This window comes from Molossus molossus, unplaced genomic scaffold, assembly GCF_014108415.1.
Source record: "Molossus molossus isolate mMolMol1 unplaced genomic scaffold, mMolMol1.p scaffold_m16_p_25, whole genome shotgun sequence".
Lineage (NCBI taxonomy): Eukaryota > Metazoa > Chordata > Mammalia > Chiroptera > Molossidae > Molossus > Molossus molossus.
The window spans coordinates 201,206-221,093 of record NW_023425361.1 but is presented as its reverse complement, the minus strand read 5'-3'; positions in this window follow the sequence as shown (position 1 = coordinate 221,093).

The window sequence follows — 19,888 nt, the reverse complement described above, 5'->3', positions numbered from 1 at the left end:
AAACTAATAGAAAAATATCCTCAGGTGAAGATTAACCAAAAAAAAAGTACCCCGCCAGTGAGGCTCAGTGGTTGAGCACTGACCCATGCACCAAGAGGTCACCAGTTCGATTCCTGGTCAGGGCACATGACCAGGTTGTTGGCTTGATCCCCAGTGGGGAGCATGCAGGAGGTGGCCAATCATTCTCTCTCATCGATGTTTCCATCTCTCCCTCACCCTTCCTCTCTATCTAAAATCAATTTTTTAAAAAATTGTTTTAATGTCATTTCATATGGTGTTAGATGGGTACTAGACTTATCAGGGTGATCACTTTGTAAGTTATATAAATGTCTAGTCACTATGTTATACACCTGAAACTAATATAATATTGTATGTCAACTGTAATTGAAAAATAATTGTTTTAAATTGTTCTTTAAAAAACATTATTTTACCTTTGAGACGACATGGAGGGACCTGGAGTGTATTATGCTAAGCAAAATAAGCCAATCAGAGAAAGACAAATATCACATGATCTCACTTATTTATGGAATATAATGAACAGAATAAGCTGATAAACAAAATAGACCCAGAGACATAGAAAGGAGTATGGTTCAGACTGACAAGCCTCAGAAGAGGGGGACAGGGCAGAGGGATGAGATAAACCAAAGAACTTGGTTTATACATGTATGTGTAACCAATGGACATAGACAACAATGCCTGGGGGTGGGAGGGACAGGTAGGGAGGAGGGTATCTGGGAGAAAAAGGAGAAACATCTGTAACAAAAATAAATTATTGTTTTTAAAAAAACATTTTACTAAACAAGATTTTAAATGACTGTGTTTTGCCCTGGCCGGTTGCTCAGTAGTTAGAGCATCGGCCCATGGACCAGAGAGTCGGTTATTGTTTGCTCCTAGCCCTGGTTGGGGTCGTGCAGGAACCAACCAGTAGATGTGTCCCTCTCACGTCCATGTTTCTCTCTCTTTCCCTGTCTCTCCCTCCCTCCCACTCTATCTGAAGATAAAATACCAAAAAAATATCCTCGGGTGAGGATTGAAAAAATAAATAAATAAATGGCTGTGTTTTATTCCTGAATTTTCTAGCAAAAAGAGACCATTACATACACAAAGTTTAGCTTATGTGGTGCTATGTGACTGTAAGAGTCTAGGTCGAAGATTATGCTGAGAAACAGAGTGTAGACAACAATATGATAAAGTCAAGATATTCTGCTGTCTTGTGTTTTATCATCTGTTATCATTTTGCTTTCATTCTCTGACATGAGCTGATATATTGTTACTCCAAAGAATCTATATTTGTGACTTTGAACAGGGATCGTGGAGATTATACCTGCATGAAATCCTTGGAAAGCTTATGTATGTTCTGTTGACCTACTCTGTCTATGCACTTACAGTTTCTCCTACATGTGTGCTGCCCATCATGGAACTGACCTCCACTGGAAGCTTTGGGGGAGTAAAGTTTCAGCTGGTGATCCTCCCCACTTTGAACCTATCTCATCTCTAGGTAGCATGCTCATTTCCTTGAAGATAGTCCAGAAATTGAATACTACAAAAATATTTAGAATTAAAAGGAATGTTTTCTCTGATTAAAATCCCTGTACATATGCTTTTTAAGGAGAAACTTCTCTGCGTGCACTTAACAATTGGATATTTATTAAGTTTCTTAATTATTTGTATTTTTGAACCAATGTAATGACAAAACTGAATGAGAATTAAGAGCTGCCTTTAAGGATCAACTCCCTGGGGATGAACAATGCCCAGACAGTACCCTGCGTTTCCACTTCAATCATTTTTCTGCCTCTTTAGGCAAATCACATACAGCCAAAAACTCTCCGGTGTGTAATCAGCAGTGCAGCCTCTGATGCCACCACAGTTTTCTCTGCAAATGTTGCCTGAGTACTTGAGAAATCATCTCAAAATATATTTTTTCAAGTGGCAAGCATAATTGGTGTAACATGAATTAGTCCGACTAATATTCAGACTGATGATGTTTATTTTGATCTTGTTCAGACACTCACCACACTCTTATTTCTAACATGAATATGGAAAAGACTGATTAGTGGGAATGGGAAATCGAACTTTCAGTGCTGGCCCTGACCCTTGCATTTTTCTTTTAGCTTGAAAAAGTAAACTCAGCCCTTTGAACCAGGGGTAGGTAAAATGGATTACTATTTGAACTAGGTGCTACCTAAGGAAGTTTTCAGTTGGTGTTTAATGAATCTCTGACCTAGGTCACGTTGATAATAAGAAATATGTCCCTACAATGGAACTGATAAATATAGGCTATACAAAGGTGAATGTAACCTTAAAGGTGTTTTTATAAGCACAGTATAAGACAGTGATTTTCAACCTTTTTCATCTCAGGGCACACATAAACTAATTACCAAAATTCTGCAGCACACCAAAAAATATGTTTTTTGCCGATCTGACCAAAAAATAGGTATAATTTTGATTCATTCACACCAGACAGCTATTGTTGTGTTAGCTGTTGTCATTTTTTTTATATGACAACCTAAGGGAAAAGAGGTCAGTGCCCCTGACTAAATAGTCAGGTGTTGCATGTTTTAAAATTCTACGGCACACAGGTTGAACACCGCTGATGTGGAAGACACGCACCAGCACATTGCCATGGGTTCGTCACAGGCGGAGTTTGAGGTGGACAGGTATTACCTGTTCCCTCAGGGTCCTAAAGCTCCACTGTTAGGTTTGCTACACTGTTGTAAGCAAAGCCCTTTTCTTGCTTTACTTTCTTTTTATTTTTCCTTATCTTCGGTTCCCATTTCCTTTCTTGTCCCTACCCACAGCCTTGACTAAATATGCAACTTTGTAACACATGTTATTTTGCGTGTGTTTATACTTTCAACTTACACAGATGTGCTTAGTTTTCCCAGTTTATAATTCAAAACGATGCCTTTAAAATATACCCAAGTTTCACTATATGCATCCTGTTCACTGATTGTGATATTTTACTTTTTTACCAGAAATGGACACATAGGTTTACCTCAAGTTTTTTACTACCACAAATATGATGTAAGCCAATTGAAATCTAAGGATCAACATAAAAACCATGTTAGCAGGGCATGAAGAAGGGGTTGTATGACCATCTGGAGCATATCCCCTTTACAGATTTATGTGACATTTGTAACAGGGAAGATAACGAGAAGTGGGGATTACTAATCTGTAGATCAGGTCACTATTCATTTCATCACTAACTGCCAAATTGCTCTCCAAAATGGCTGTATCATTGTTTTTATATCTCTGCCGGCAGTGCAAGAAGGTTTATGTGTGTCCACATTTTCATCAAAACTTGGTACTTTCTGAAAGGAACCCTCCTTTACTGTTGGTGGGAATAAAAACTGGAGCAGCCACTATGGGAAACAGTATGGAGCTTCCTCAAAAAATTAAGAATAGAGCTATCATATGGCCCAGCAACCCCTCTTATGGGTATCTACCCAAAAATTCTTAACACATTTATTCGTAAAGATATATACACCCCTGTGTCCACTGCAGCCTTATTCATGATAGATACCCATGACAGGGAGACAGCCCAAGTGTCCAAGGGATGATTGGATAAAAATATGTGGTATACATACAGTGGAATACTACTCAGTTGTAAGAAAAGATAAAATACTGCCATTTGCAACAACATGAATAGATCTTAAGAGCATCATGCTAAGTGAAATAAGTCAGACAGAAAAGGACAAGAACCACATGATTTCACTCATATGTGGGAAATAAAACAGAAAGCAACAAATGAACAAAAAACAAAGCCTCATTGACACAGACAACAGTATGGTGGTTACCAGAGGGGATGGGTGTGGGCTGAAGAGGGTGAAGGGGGTTATGAAAGGAGACAGAACTTTGGGTGATGAGCAAGTGCACAATGCACTATACAGATGATGCATTATAGAATTCTACACTTGAAACTTATATAGTCTTATTAACCAATGGCATCCCAATAAACTGAATAATAATTTTAATTGTTACTTTCCGACTTTCTATTGTTTTTTTAAACATAACAGGTGAAATGCTATCTTATTGTTTTAATTTGCCTTTTTTCCATTATAATATACTTGAGCATCTTTTCCGGCACTTGTTTGTCATTGTAAGAGGACAAGCTAGCCCATGCTGAAATATCAGTGGCATAATCCAACACACAAATTGGGCAAAGCTCCAGAGCAACTGTCCTCTGGTGGTTGCTATAGACAGCGTCCATGTCATGACTTACTACCACAGCAGATGGCCACCAACGCTGCCACCGAAGCGGGAGACGATGGAGGCGGCACACCGGTTCTTTCTGGCCTCGGTCCAGACATGACATATGTCACTCAGAGACTGTCAGCCAGAACGAGTTATTTCGCTCCAAGGAAGCTGAGGAAATGTAGAGGACTTCATGAATATTCTGTGAGTTCTTCCGCCACAGCAGTTTAAGTTTCCAACAAGCTCGTATGCTTTGGTTTGTTGCTATAGTCTTTCTGCCTTTATAATAATAAAAAAAAAGTGTGTAAGGCACAATCAAGAAATCAATTTTGTGTGTCACTGCCAGAAGTGATCATGTCACTCCTCTGTTCACAAGCGCCCATTGCCTAACAGGCTAAGCTTTTTGGCCCAGTTTTCTCTCCAGTGATAGCAGATCAAATTTAGGATGACTTTTCAATCCCATAAATTTTTTATCAGTGTTTATTCAATCTTTTCGTAAATTGGAAGCTAGCGATAGTCCCTTAAGAAATGGTAGAGAATGGAATGGAATTTAATAAGGTGCCTGACAGTTTTGTGATTGTGATTTGTAGAACTTTCATTGTATAACCTTAAGCAATATTGACCTCAGAGAAGAATAGACAGGATGAGGGACCCCAAAAAAAATGAATATATGTTATTCATCTTTGTTCTAAACTTCCTAACTTCTTACTTGATAACTGCCCCATTAAAGTCTAAATTTATTTCTGAATTAAACTTGCACCAATTTTGAGAAAGTTGATTCATTGTCAAGACATATACAATATGCAAGAAAAGATGACGGGTAAATAAGTTTGACAATGAGCACACTGACAGATAACAGGAAGGTACAGAAAAGAACAAACAAAAAACAAGTGTCATGGGTGACCTCACAAGGACAGCCTAGGGGGATTTGGAAGGTCCCTTTAATATACTGGGGTTTACTTTGAAGCCCAACTGATGGCCCTGATTCTCTCAGGCAGAAAAAACACATTTGAAACTGTGCTCTTCAATTATTTCAGCCGAACACACAACACAAACAGCTCTTAGGGTGAGCTGAAGTATCTGGAAGTTTGCAGGCTTGCTTTTTTAAAAAATTTACCTCTGCTAGATTTTGTAAAATGTCACTTCAATTCTTTTTCCACAACAGCATTGGAGAAGCAAAGCTTCCTCTGATTAGCTTGACACGTGGTAATTTGGGTTGAGTTTATTTATCTTTAACTAGAACAAATTGTCTCTCTGCCCTTGTTTATACAAAATGCTGTTATTTTTACTCCTTTCATTTGTATAATCTGTAGCTTGGTTTCCTCTTAAATGCTTGCAACTGGTACACAGAGCAAGCTTTAACCGCATCAAACCCGCAGCTGAGGAAGCCAAGGTGTTGAGGAGAGGAGCCGACACAAGACTTCTTCACCAAAAGCCGAGGGTTTTTTGTTTTTTTTTTAATACTCTGACAGAACAATGAACAAGCAAAGAGTTTCTAACTTAAAAATAAAAGGAGAAAATTGAAGAAGAGACATTTCCACTGCAACTTGGTTTCCATTCTACTTTACATTGAGGATTATTTCCTGACTCTCAAATGTATATCTCTGCGTTTAGATCAAAGGGACCCTCTCACAATTTGATCTCACCCGAACAGGAAAAGCTCACATGCGAAGTTACAAGTCCTCCCTGAAGTGTGCTGGCACAGTAAATGATGTTCAGACATGGCAGTTAGCCTTGATAACGTGTAAATACACACACTATTGTGCATTAACTGTGAATTTTTCTCCTTAATTATGCTACATTTAATTGGACTGTACTGGAGTAGATCATAAAAACAGGCAAAATCTAGAGTTTAAAAGTCACCTCAGAGGCTACTTCAACCCACAAAGCTTATTTATTTTCTCTTTTCAACACACTTTATTTTCATTTTGTTGACTTACATTCAATACTATTCAATGTCAGTTTGGCCTTTCTATGCAATATCTACACAGATTATTTTGCATAAGGGCTCAGTACTGAACAGAGAAAATAAAAGAGAAAAGGGAACTTATCGAGTGCCTGCAATTGACTGGTCATTCTATTAAGGCTTTTATATGTATTAACTCTCATAATCCTCAGAGTTATCAAAATGTATGGCCATTTGATTAAGTAGTCCTATATTTATGTATGTTTATATTTATATTTTTTTGCTAAATTTTCTTTTTTATAAAATTAACAATGTTCCTCATAGGAATTGTGGAAAGATATTCAGAGGAAACTATAAACCATCCATGATCTATGGTCTAGATATTATCACTATTAAGCTTCTATTCACTTACCATGTGGAAATCTTGGTTTTTAATGTAATTGGAATCACACGGGTTATGCCATTTCTTGCCCTTTAGTGTTCACTGAAATTATATAATCAACATTTTCCTATGTCATTATACATTCTCCCTTCGTGATTTTGAAGGGCCTATTATGTTTTATCATTTAGACGCACCATAATTAGTCTAACCTCTCTGGCATGTTCGGGGGGCATTTGATTTGCTTAGAATCTTACTTTCTATGAAACCACAATGCATGTATAATAGTAGTACTGTAACTGTTGTGGCTACAGCCTCCTTCTCGAGTTATTGCTGTAACCCAAGTGAAATGCAAAGGTCACCACAAAAATATGTTATCAGGGGATGAAGAGGTTAGGATAGTTTGAAAAGATATTTCAGAGTTGGCAGGATATACAGTGCTCTGCTCTCTTGTCTGCTCTATTATGCCAACCGAATTTTAAAGGGTTAGGTTCAAAACTTTTAGGCATTTGAGTACTGGGCTCCTGATGCCTTGTCAAATCTATCCACTCCTCAGGGAACTCTAAATATAAATTATTTTTTTGGTAACATTTTTTTAGTTAAATTGTACCTACAACCAAAAGAGCCCTGATGTATATTTGCTGGTGAATAAGCATGTGAGTGCCTATTACAAAGATGGTCACAGGCCTACTCTGCTCTGAGCAGACCACACTGGGATCAAGGGAGTTAGTCCATTTGAAAGAGACATTGAAAAAGAGTCTCTGTACTACCAACAAAACAAGAAACAAGAATGTGAAGGTTCCCAACCCAGTTTCTGTAAGCAATGGGAAAAATAAATGAAAATAGTTAGCTTCACATAGAGACAATTATCCATAAATGTTGAATATTGTCTTGTGCAAGAGGAAATAGATTTGTTCTGTGTGGCTTAGAATTTAGACCTATGATATATAATTTTGCTTCATACAAGGAAGAGCATTCCAAAAGAATGAACTAAAAAAAAAAAAACGGATCGAGCTGCCTCAGGAAGCAGTGAGTTCCCTGTAACTGGAATACTTAGGTATATACTTAATAATCGTTTGACAGGTCTGTTAAGAAGGGAGGTCAAAATATTGGTTTAATAAAAGCTTTATTACGTGACATTCCAAATGACTTCCAAATTTGATATTTTCTTTTCTTATTATACTATAAGCTATTATTATAACAAGACAATATCTTGTGTTGTGTTTCTCAGGATGAGTGATGCCTGGCTTTTCCCTGAGGGGCCAGGACAAAAGCGCAGTAGAAATGTTACCAACAGACGCTTCACCAGGACTGTTTTTCCAAGAAAGTATCACTGCGAACTCAAATTATGGAGGGAAGGACGTCAGTATCCTGGGAGAAGTGATCAAGTCAGAGCATGAGAAGAGACAAGAAAGTGAGAACTAATAACAAGATGAGGCAACTTGGAGGAGTCAGAAAGCAGTGGAGGGAAAGGGACAAAGCAAGTGGGTCGGAAATTGTAGTGACCAATGACCAAGTAAGTGTCAACATCCCTGGTTCTGGTCAACATGCCAGGCAAGGGTCTTAACATTGCAAAGATAAATATTAGAATGTTGATACACCATTAAATACAGAATGTGTGATAAAAGTTCAAAGTGCTCAGGGAGGACTCAGACTTCCGGTCAGGATGGCAGGTAGGTAAACGCGGTTTTGCATCCTCCCACAACCACATCAAAATTACAAGTAAACTACAGAACAACCATCATTCAAAACCACCTGAAATCAAGCTGAATGAAAGACCTACAACTACAGAATTAAAGAAGCAGCCACATCGAGACTGGTAGGAGGGGCGGAGGTGGATGGGCTGGTCCCACACCCACATGTGGCGGATAAAAATCAGGAGGACACCTCAGCTGGGAAGGTCCTTCCTGAGGACTGAGGGGTCCCCATCCCACACTAGGTGCCCCGCTCAGGGTTCCAGTGCCAGGAAGAGAATCCCCTTCACTTCTGGCTGGAAAAACCAGCAGGAACTGAGGCTCAGGGAAGCTGAAGCGGCTGGAGCCCCAGGCAGCTCCTTGAAGGGCCCGCGCATGGACTTATTGGACTCAATCCCTCTAAGCTTGGAGGGGAGGCAGCTCGAGGGGCACCAGAGACATACAGGGAAGAACTGAGCTGTTTGGCAATGGAGAGAGGGCTGCAGAGGGGGCTTTCTCGGGGACAAACATGCTGTCAGAGGCCTTTGTTCCTTTGGTGAGCCCTTCCCTGGGGTGGCAGACAGCTGCCATATCTGGGACTCCAGCAACCTGGCTCACACTGTTTGCCCTTCCCTGGTGATTCCCTGAGGCTCCGCCCCACCCAACTTTCAGACCCACCCAGGCTGTTGCCAGTTGCTTTACCATAGGATTGGCCTGTCTTGGATCCTGCTTCAGGTTTTCCTAAATTCTTTCAAACAAGCAGCATCTTCTCTCAGCTACCCTATACCTCTCATTAAGTCATACACAGAAACAAACACAGGGAGGCAGCCAAAATGAGGAGACAAAGAAACAGGTCCCGAATGAAAGAACAGAACAAAACCCCAAGAAAAGAACTAAGCGAAATGGAGATAAGCAACCTAACAGATGCTGAGTTCAAAATACTGCTTATAAGGATGCTAAATGAACTTAGTGAGGGCCTCAAGAGCATAAAAAAGGACCAGTCAGAAATGATGGATGCACAGTCAGAAATGAAGGAGGCACTAACTGAAATAAAGAATAATTTACACATATTCAATAGTAGAGTATGTAAATCCAAAAAGCAAACCATCAATTTGGAATATAAGGAAGCAAAAAACACCCAATCAGAACAGCAAAAAGAAAAAAAAATCCAAAATAATGAGGATAGTGTAAAAAGCCTCTGGGACAACTTCAAACGTGCCAACATCTGCATCTTGGGGGTGCCAGAACAAGAAGAGAGAGAACAAGAAATTGAAAACCTCTTTGAAACAATAATGGCAGAAAACTTTCCTAACTTGGTGAAGGAAACAGATATACAAGTCCAGGAAGCACAGAGAGTCCCAAATAAGATGAACCCCAAGAGGCCCACACCAAGACACATCACCATCAAAATGCAAAAGGTTCAAGACAAAGAGAGAATCTTAAAAGCAGCAAGAGAAAGCCAGTTAGTTACCTACAAGGAAGTTCCCATTAGGCTGTCAGCTGATTTCTCAAAAGAAACTTTGCAGGCCAGAAGGGAGTGGCAAGAAATATTCAGAGTGATGAAAAGCAAGAACCTACAACCAAGATTACTCTACCCTGCAAAGCTGTCGTTTAGAATTGATGGCCATATAGAGAGTTTCCCAGACAAGAAAAAGTTAAAGGAGTTCATCACCACCAAACCATTATTATATGAAATGTTGAAGGGTCTTCTTGAAGAAAAAGATAAAAAATATGAACAAACAAAATGGTAATGAATACATATCTATCGACAATGGAATCTACAAACAAAATAAACAGGCAGAACAGAAACATTCTCATAGATACAGAGAACATTTTGTTGGTTGCCAGATGGGAGGGAGGTTGGGGGGATGAGTGGAAAAGGTGAAGGGATTAAGAAGTACAAATTCATTGCTAGACTGACAAACCTCAAAGGGAAAGGGGCTGGGGGGGGGGGATAAACCAAAGAGCTTATATGTATAGCCAATGGACACAGACAATAGTGTGGGAAAAGGCGGGAGGGGGGCGGTTGTGGGGAGGAGGGAGTCAATGGGGGAAAATGAGGAACATCTGTAATACATTCAACAATAAAGATTAAAAAAATGCTCAGGGGGAAAAAAAACAATTGAATATTTTTAAATTTCAATGCATGTTTAAACTCACTTATAGAAAAAAAAAAAAAAAACTAGATGAGGAAAACCAATCATACTTCATTGTTTAACTCTTTGTTCGGATTGTAACTCTTTAGGTCTCCGTAAAGGAATCTTTGTTAGAGAACAGTTCATGCTTCTTTCAGTCAAATGGAAGCTATAGAATTATTATGGGTTCATGACAGAGGCGGAGAGCATGAGCTTTGCAGTTATACAGGCATGAGGTCAAATTCTAGCTTTGCTTCTACCATGTTTCCTGGTGGGAAGTGGCGTGCATTCTCTGCACTTCAACTTCCTTGTTTGTACATTGAGAGTTGTTCTGAGGGTTAAATGAGAAAATATATTTGGTGAGTTTAGCACAGTTCTTGGAACATTATAAGTGAGCATTGTAAGTGTAGCAATGGTTATGAGTTCTTTAAAGGTCTGGTGCACGTATCTGTTCATTAATTAAAAGTATACAGGTTGTCAAAGTTTGGCCTGATCTATTCAGCATCACCATTACAGAGGCTAGAGATTTTCACAAAATCCAGGCACAAGGTGAAATCAGCTATGGCATCCAAATATAAACAAAGAGCTTAAGTTAGAATTTGGAGTTGTGATGAACTTGTCATTCTGCTTTCTAAAAAGAAAAATATACAGATCTCTGTATGTCGCAATGTCGTAGTGTAAAGTGAGTGATGGTGTTTTCCAAGGCTTCATTCATATAAACCAAGAGCCCAGAGGGAAATGTGGGCTTCTCCAGACCTGCTGGGTTTCCTCTAAACCTGTTACCAACAACTGAGTAAAATAGCAGCCAACTTTATTTCATTCAGATCATTTATTTTGATAAAATGTCTCCTAGGTTCAGCTTCTCAGGGTTAAGACAGTCACTTTTGTTTAATTTACAGCTCTGTTAACTTGACAACATACCGAAGATATGGAAAGACTTGGCACTTGACCAGGGAAATTGTGCATGTGTTGGGTCAATTTAAAAAAAATGTTTTCAAATTGCAATGACCGCATGGTGCACTCTGGCATATAAGTGATTGCAATGGACTCGTAAACAAGAAACTTGGGAGCAGAGGAAGATGGAAAAGGTATAATAGAATTAGAGAGAAAATTCTCGACTGTCCAAGGAAAGGTAGGATGAAAGAGCAGGGGGTGTAAAAGAGGCACTTTAGCATTAGAAAGAAGTCAACTGCCCAAACCCCAGTCCCTCAACTACCACATACCCTATAAATTACCAGAATGACAGCACTGTAAATATATTTTTAAATATCTAGTTCAAGTTCTATATGACTGGTGAAAAAAAGAAGTCCCAAAAGGTAAAATGGCTCACCACTTTTCAAAGTGTACATCAAGCTTCCGACAGAACCAGACAGAGCAGTGGCTTCCTCACTTCTGTACCGTTTCCATGTTCCTGTTTAAGGTGTTAGAACATCATGATGACCATAACTGAGACATGCACCTTCAGAAAAAGTGCAGTACAGACAAAACTGGTTAAAGCACTAACACCAGCCACATACCAACCTAGATTTGATTTTGTTTTTAAATCATTACGGGTATGTGGCTTTGAGTGGTTTGCTCATGTGTTCTGAATGCTGTTTTGGTTTTTGTTTTCTAATCACTTGTAAAAGATTTGCATATGAGTTGGTTGGAGGGTAGTGAGCTATAAATATACCCATCTCATCCAGTTACAGTTATCACATTAAGTGGTGTAACAGATGTAAGGTATTTAGCACAGCCCCTGGCATACATAGAGGGTATTTTGTAAATGGCAGGACTTATTATGAAGGTCAGAATTTTGAATATATCTTCCTAGTCAGACAGTTAGATCTGACAGATCCACTTCATTCTGAGATAAACTGAAAACTTTACCTACACAGGAAGGCAAAATCTGATTATATTCATTGACTAACTATAAAGGGCCTCACAAATACAACATACCCATTTTCATGCACAGATAAGGTGCTGAAGCTGATGGAACCAAATATTTGATGTTATGGTTTGATTTTTTTTTAAGTATGTAAAAGCAAATTTTTGAGAAACAACCTGAGGAAACATGCAGGAAAGTGCCAGAGGAGAACACGACCCATCCAGATCTACCTGTTGGTAGAGGCCTTAGTCATGCTTGGTGATGACCATGCAGAAAACTGAAGGTCAGGGATCTTCCAGCCTCCTGTGGGCACTCGTGGCTAAACGACTTGTTTTTAATGTCAAGTAAGACAACAGAAGTTAAGTGTTCAAGTAAACACAACCTCTAGCAATTAAATACATTATTGAAGGAAGTGGTTATTAAGTGCAACCATTGTGATTTTAACCAATCTAGACCCTAAATCAGAATCAAGTGCATACCAGGAAACATAGGTTTTTGTTTGTTGTTGATCTCTTTTCTTTCTGTATAAACTTGAAAGAACAAAAGAAGTGGGGGCAAAATGCTTCCATTTTTTGTGTTATGTTCCTGTTCCTCATTTGGAGAATGATTCTGAAAAAGCTACACCAATGTGTTCTCCAGAGTTAAGCCATGGGATTCTCATGGACACAGCTAGGCTACAAAAGCTTTGTACTGGGGAGGGGCAGGGAAATTGCTCTTGATAGACATGGAATCTTCACTTTTTATTATTTAAAGATGATAGGTAAGAGAAGAAAACAAGGTATACAACCTTTAATAGAATTCTTAATATTCTGCATTTTCAGAAGTCAGTGAATTAGAAGCAGGGGGCAACAGATTAGCCAGTGGCACTGTTTTGAATGGCATTACAAATGGCTTCTGAATCCCCTCAAGTCGTTGCCTGTTTTAGCGGCCGAAGTCAAAGATCCATTCTCTGAACCTCCTATCTCTGTCCTCTAACTTAATGTCTCTCGATGTCCATTTGGGAAGCCTTGTGATAGAACAAAAACAAAAATGAAAGGCCTTACCTCTTAGTCTCTAGAAACTTGCTATTTAAAGTGAGATTATTGGCATTACTTAGCAGCTTTGTTAGAAATAGACTCTCAGGCCCCACTCCAGATGTAGTGAATCTGAATCTGCATTTTAACAAGGTCCCTGAGAGATGCATGCACGTGAAAGGTGGAACAGCACTATTCTAGTTATTCCTATCACCAAGCAAAACACAACCAAGTCTTCTGCCTGTTCCTGTTGTGTCCAAACAGAGCCTTGGCAGCCCAAACTGCACAATGATTATTTGTGAATCATGCAGGCATTGGACAAGCCCAGCAAGCATTCTGATTCAAATGCATCCAAAATGACTCTGCTCATCAGTAAGAACACAGTTAGTGAATTTACACCTGGCTTGTGAAAACTGTAACTGCTAATCAATCACCTCCTAAGAGGAGAGACCTGCAAATGAGAGGTCGTATGTTTGTGATGATCATGGTCTGATGGTCTGTTAGCACCCATGTTCTAAATTCTGGGCTGACTTTACTACAACAGAGCTATTGTTCCTGAGCCGGCAACCCTCATTCTTACTAACACTAGCATTTCACTCCTCAAAACATCCATCTGTGTTATACAGGACATAAGCTTTAACCATGCATATACTGTAAGTGTCTATGAGGAAAAAGCACCCTGGGAAAAATTCCAGTGGTTACAGAATAGAAAAGTTCTTACTCATACATTTCTACATTTTTTTGTTGAATGGTAAGCATCTCTCTCTCTCTCTCTCTCTCTCTCTCTCTCTCTCTCTCTCTCTCCCTCCCATGAATAATCTTTGAATAACCACTATTCATTCTCTGGGCTATGTTGGTGACACCTTTGGAGAACTAGGATAAATTAATAGATCATTATTATGTTTAGTTACATGCACTAATTATGGCAAGTTTAGAGTGATATAGGTACAGAAAAGTTTGTCTAATAAAATCCTCAAAGATCGGAGCACATTACCTAGAGGACATGACATTTAGGTCAACATGGACAAACAGCAACTGTGTGATAAACATGGAGATGAAAGAAAAGGATGTCCCAGATGGGGGTGGGGGGAAGCAGAATGTACAAATGCCTAGAGGAAAGAGGAAACATAAAACAATTGAGGCGCTAAAAGGACTATCCACTCCATCTACAGTACCGATGGGGTCACTGACAAGGACACAAAGGAGGAATCAGAGGGGAAACGGAGCACGTCAAGAAGAACCTCACAATCCATGTTAATGAGTTTGGACACTGGATGCCAGTGGAGTTGGAGAATCAGACTAACATTTTAGACGTCTTTGGATGCAATTTGGGTAGTAGATTGGAGTACGACGAGACTAGAGGTAGGGAGACTGGTTAAGAGATGCACAGGTTCAGCCCTGGCCGGTTTGGATCAGCAGTTAGAGCATTGGCCTGCGGTCCGGAGAGACCCGGGTTCGGTTCCCGCTAAGGGCACGTACCTCGGCTGCAGTTTGTTCCCGGCCCTGGTTGGGTTGTGCAGATGGCAGCCATTCGATGTGTCCCTTTCACATTGATGTTTCTCTCTCTCTCTCCCCCTCCCACTCTATCTGAACAAAATATCAAAAAATGTCCTCGGGTGAGGATAAAAAAAAAAAAAAAGAGATGCACAGGTTCAGAGGTGTGAGGAAGTCTCCTGACATCTGTCTGCAGAGCTGCCACTTAAGGCTCCAAGGCATAAGATCAGCCAGTGACCCTGAAACAAAGCAGAGATTCTGAAGCCCAGAGGGAGCTGATTGGTGCGTCCCTGGAGGGGTTAGACAAAGTCAGAATGGAAAGGGAGGAAGCAGGACAGTGAGGAGGGTGAAAAAAAAGGAGAAGATGTAGAAACAAGGCATTTCAGGGCACAAGGTGATGAGCACTGAACAGGCACTACTGTTCTTTCTTCTTTTAATCCTCAACTGAGGATATTTTTCCATTTTTTGTTCAGATAGAGTGGGAGGGAGAGAGGAAGAGAGAGAGAGAGAGAGAGAGAGAAACATCAATATGAAAGGGACACATCAAGTGGCTGCCACCCGCACGACCCAACCAGGCCAGGGACAACTACAACTGAGGTACATGCCCTTAGCGGGAACTGAACCTGGGTCTCTCTGGATTAAAGGCCAACACTCTAACTGCTGAGCCAAACTGGCCAGGGTACTACTGTTCTTTCTTCTCTGGGCCGCAGCAGACCTTTAAAGAAGACTAACAAGGTTGAACTGGACACTCATTTAATTTTTATACCCCCTGCCATCACTACTAAAGCATAATTTAAAGAATTAGTAAAGCATACACACAAACATACTTTATTTTAGGTGTAGTACCAAATTTGATGGAAATATACTAATCTATTATGGATGGGCCTGGCATGGACACACAGGCAAATGCAGAATATTGAATAACCAGGACTGATGAAAGTTTTGGTTCCAATTATTCAAATATTTGAATCTTGCATCTTACCGTGAGGAAAATAACGTCTGAGCAAAGTAAGCATGTGGGCATAGTTGTTAAAGTATGCTTGATTTTTCACACAAAAAATTGTCTGTGAATAGAATTTTGGGCTATTAACCAAATGTAAATGCATCTTATTGGCATAAAAGACTCTGGCATTAGTTTAACCCTTTGGCATTCACACTCTCCCATGCAGATTGGCACCATATTCAGCCCATGTAACTGCTAAACACCCCAGGGCCCTATCTCGGCCCTTCTGTCACACTGGAGCCTCAAGTAATCTAACTACCAGGAATAAAACTGTAATGAATTAAGCAACCAAGCAAAGGGGGGGGGTCAACTTTGTGCATACCTAATATGATGCTCTCCTGTCTGGATCACACAGACAACTGCTCTGGGTATGGGGTTCTGGTTTCCTTTCTGATATACCAGAAACTCGTTCTAAGGATAATGGAAAGAGCCCTGGTACTGAGAGAGGAAGAAAACCCAATTTGTGTGCTCAGGTTTGTTATTACTTAACTGCAATTATGCTTTCAAGAGAGTCTTGCTTTATGAACTGCCTATTTAATTTCTAAGACTTTGAAAACCTTCTGGTAGAATAATTGCATGGCATAGAACACCTAGGAGGCGAATTGAAATAAAAAGCTTTTTACTGAGTGGCAAAGAGAAAGTAGTAAATGCTTGATTAGAAGTTCTATGTCATTAATAGTGAATACAAGAAAGGGGAAAATCCAGATGAATGCTCTCTCACATCCCGCCTTCTGTGTTAAATTCCCATTCTATACTGGACACCCCAAAAATAGCTTTGCAATTATTTTTCTTATTGAAAACAAAGAAAAGTAATTGGCTCGTTTAGTCTGTTGAGTATTTTCCTGCTGAAATCACTTCCTTATAGGATTTGCTTTATAATGGTCCAGCTTCCGATCAGACTGAGCCTAACCTACCTGGGTTCTGCCACTTTCCACCACTATGACCCTAGGTCAGTCATGGAAACACTCAGAGCCTCAGCTTTCTCAACTATGATACAGAAATAAAAACATCCATTTCTTTGGATAGTTAAGATAATTAAAACAGAAAATTTTCTGGCACATATTAAATGCTCAAACATTAAATCTCTTTTCCCTGCTCTCCTGTCTCCTTGTTTAGGTTCTAATTAATCTCTGGCTTGTGCTTGCAGGACTATCACAAATAGATTATAAATCTTCTAAAAGCAAGAACTATACCAATGGGATTCCAAGGAAAGCGTCTTTGATTGGCATTCAGGAGATTTAGGCCTGGAAGTGCAAAAGTGACCTTGATTAAGCCAATTGCCCTCTCTGTGTTGCAATTTCCACAGATAGAAGAGGTTATTTAACCACATGGATTGCCCAGCTCTAAAATGTCGTGTTAACACCTATTTTTTTTACCTCTTGAAAGACCCTTCTGAGCAGGCAATAGGCATTCAATTAATGCTTGCTGACTGCGGAATACTCAAACCTACTCAATATGATAGTACTTAGTGGCAATAGATACTGGGCATTAATGGAACGATATCCAATGCAAATCATTCTTAATTTTAACCAAATATTTTGAACAGAATAGGAAAACAAGTTCAAGTTATCCTTTGGGAGTTAGAAGATAGCAAGTGGTGGTACACGATATCTCATAAAATGGGTTTGGATACAGCCCAGTAACTCCAGCTTCTTTTTGCTCCAAATGTTGTCATTAATGTATTTCTCACTTTGGAGTTGGATTGCTATTCATCTTGGAGAATTACACAAATAAGGAAATAATAGAGAATTCCTAAAGGTTATTTAATCTCACAGAGTTTTTCTACGATCTCGTATTAACTTCTGAGATAGTACTAGGAGACCTGGTGTATTGTCTTGGTGCTTATTTTCTATTGGGCTTTAATTTACATGGAGTTAAATGCTCATATTTTAAGTGTACATTTTTATATGTTTTGACAACATATACACCTTTATAACTACCAACCTAATCAGAATATAGACTATTTCCCATCACCCCAGAGTTCCCAGAGCAGATCTCCAGCCAACCCTCCCCCGAAGGCAACTACGGCTTCAATTTCCAGCACATCAGCTTTCTTTGGCCTGTTCTGGAAATTCATATATAACAGGCAGCTTTTGTGTCTGCCTTCTTTGCTCAACATAATGTTTTCAGATTTATCCATGCTATTGTGCACATCAGGAGTTCATTCTTTATTCTTGCTGACTAGTATCCTATTGTATGAAAATACCACAACTTGTATGTCCATTCATCTGTTGATGGATGTCTGCGTTGCTTCCAGCTTTAAGCTTTTATGAATAAAATTGTGATAAAGATTGTTGCCAAGTGTGGACATATTTTGCATTTGTCATTGGTATATAACCACAAGTAAAACTGCTGGGTCATAGGGCAAATATATGTCCCAATGCATTTTTGTTATTTTATTCCTGACGGTGAAGCTCACAAACCATTTTTACTCCTTCTGGCCCCCATCTCATTATAGGAAAGTGCATATTACTCTCCAAAAATAAACAATACATATTTAGTGCTCATTATGTGCCAGGACCATACCTTTCTTCATGCATTATCTTATTTAACCTCAGCAAAAACCCTATAATTACCACTATTTACAGAGACCTTAGGAGGTTAATAAGAGAAGCTGCTGTTGAACTTCTGTAAGAGTGAGAACCCAGTAGGAAACAACTCCAGAGCCTGTATCCTTATCCATTTTACTATATTACCTCCTTTCTTTCACAAAACATTTTCTTCTCTGCAAAAACTACTGAGTCTTTGGGGCAAAACAATGATTGCCTCCTCTATTAAGTGGGGATGTTTCATCTCCTGGAGCCTCACTGAAAGGTGCCCAGGAGCCTGACCACGAAGGGTCCTTTACTCCCCAGCTGTTCTGGTTACCAAGGGAGAGAGTGTTGACTTATTAACAGCTTACTAGGACACCAGTCCCTCTAACAGGAGTGAAATTTATAATTAAAAAATCCTGACTATAAATCATCTATACCCAACCACATTGTTATCACTGTGGGATAGGTTTATACTAGTTTGCAATCTTTTCTTTATTTATCTTTACTGTTGAAAGTATTACAAATGTTCTCCTTTTTTCCCCCATTGACCCCCTCCTCCCTGCTCCCCCCATTTGCAATCTTTAGAGTGTATCAAAATCACCTGGAGAACTTGTTAAAATGCCTATTTCTGGGTTCCATTACCAGAATTTTTAACTCAATAGGTGTGGGATGGAGCCTGAGATTTTGCATTTTTAACACTCTCCCAAACGCTGTTGGTGCCTCTGATCCTCAGACCACATTTGTGTAACAATGGGCCAGGTCATCTACATCACTGTAACAGATCTCAGGTGAGAAACTGAGTTGGAGAAAGTGACTAAGAGGGTTATCCAGCCAATTAACAGTAGGCCTGGAGTTTCAAGGTAATCTTCCAAGTCTTGAGTATACAGTATATCACTGGTTCCTAGAATTGGAATTTCAAGGACCAATTAAGTTGCAAAGTTAAATGAGAATGAGGTAGACCTGCCTCCACATTTTCAGACAGATAAGAAGAAAGATAGATGATAGATATAGAGATGATATAATCTCAGCATGTGTGCCTTTTAAGAGAAGCAAAAATCATTTTGAAACAAACTCACTACCTTGCTCTTACTTTTATGCTTTTACTACAAAGAGGGAACCCTCTCAAGGGATTCAGTGTTCTATGGGGATGAGCATTACTATCCTTTCTGAAACACTTTTCCAATGGCCACGTAGATCCCGCTCTACATAGACTTTCATCTGATTTCCAGACTAAGCATTTAATTTCTTTACCAAAGCAAAAGTTTGGTGATTACTTGATTAATTTAACCTCATTCTTCTTTGTCATTAGAACAAATCTAAATGTCTCAGCTGACAAACACCACTTTAGAAACATCCTGATTCTGATAAATGGTTTCCTTAAATGCCTTGAAAGTATGATTAGCATAGATGCTTGTTTGATTCTGAACTCTGTGCTCTCCTGAGAGCCACTGGGGTAGGAACAGGAACCTAGACAGGGAGGGGCCTGCCATGCCCTCAGGCAGAGTTTGAGATTAGTATGCAGAACCAGTATTTGTGACTGTGAATTTTTAAAGTCCTTTTCCTTTTTTTTTATTTTATCCATTTTCGGGTTCCCAAAGGAGAGCTGAATTACTCACTGTTACAAAAAAGGCCATTGATTATCTCGAAATCCAGCAACAGAAAAAAAGGAGCAATGATATGGACTGCTCAG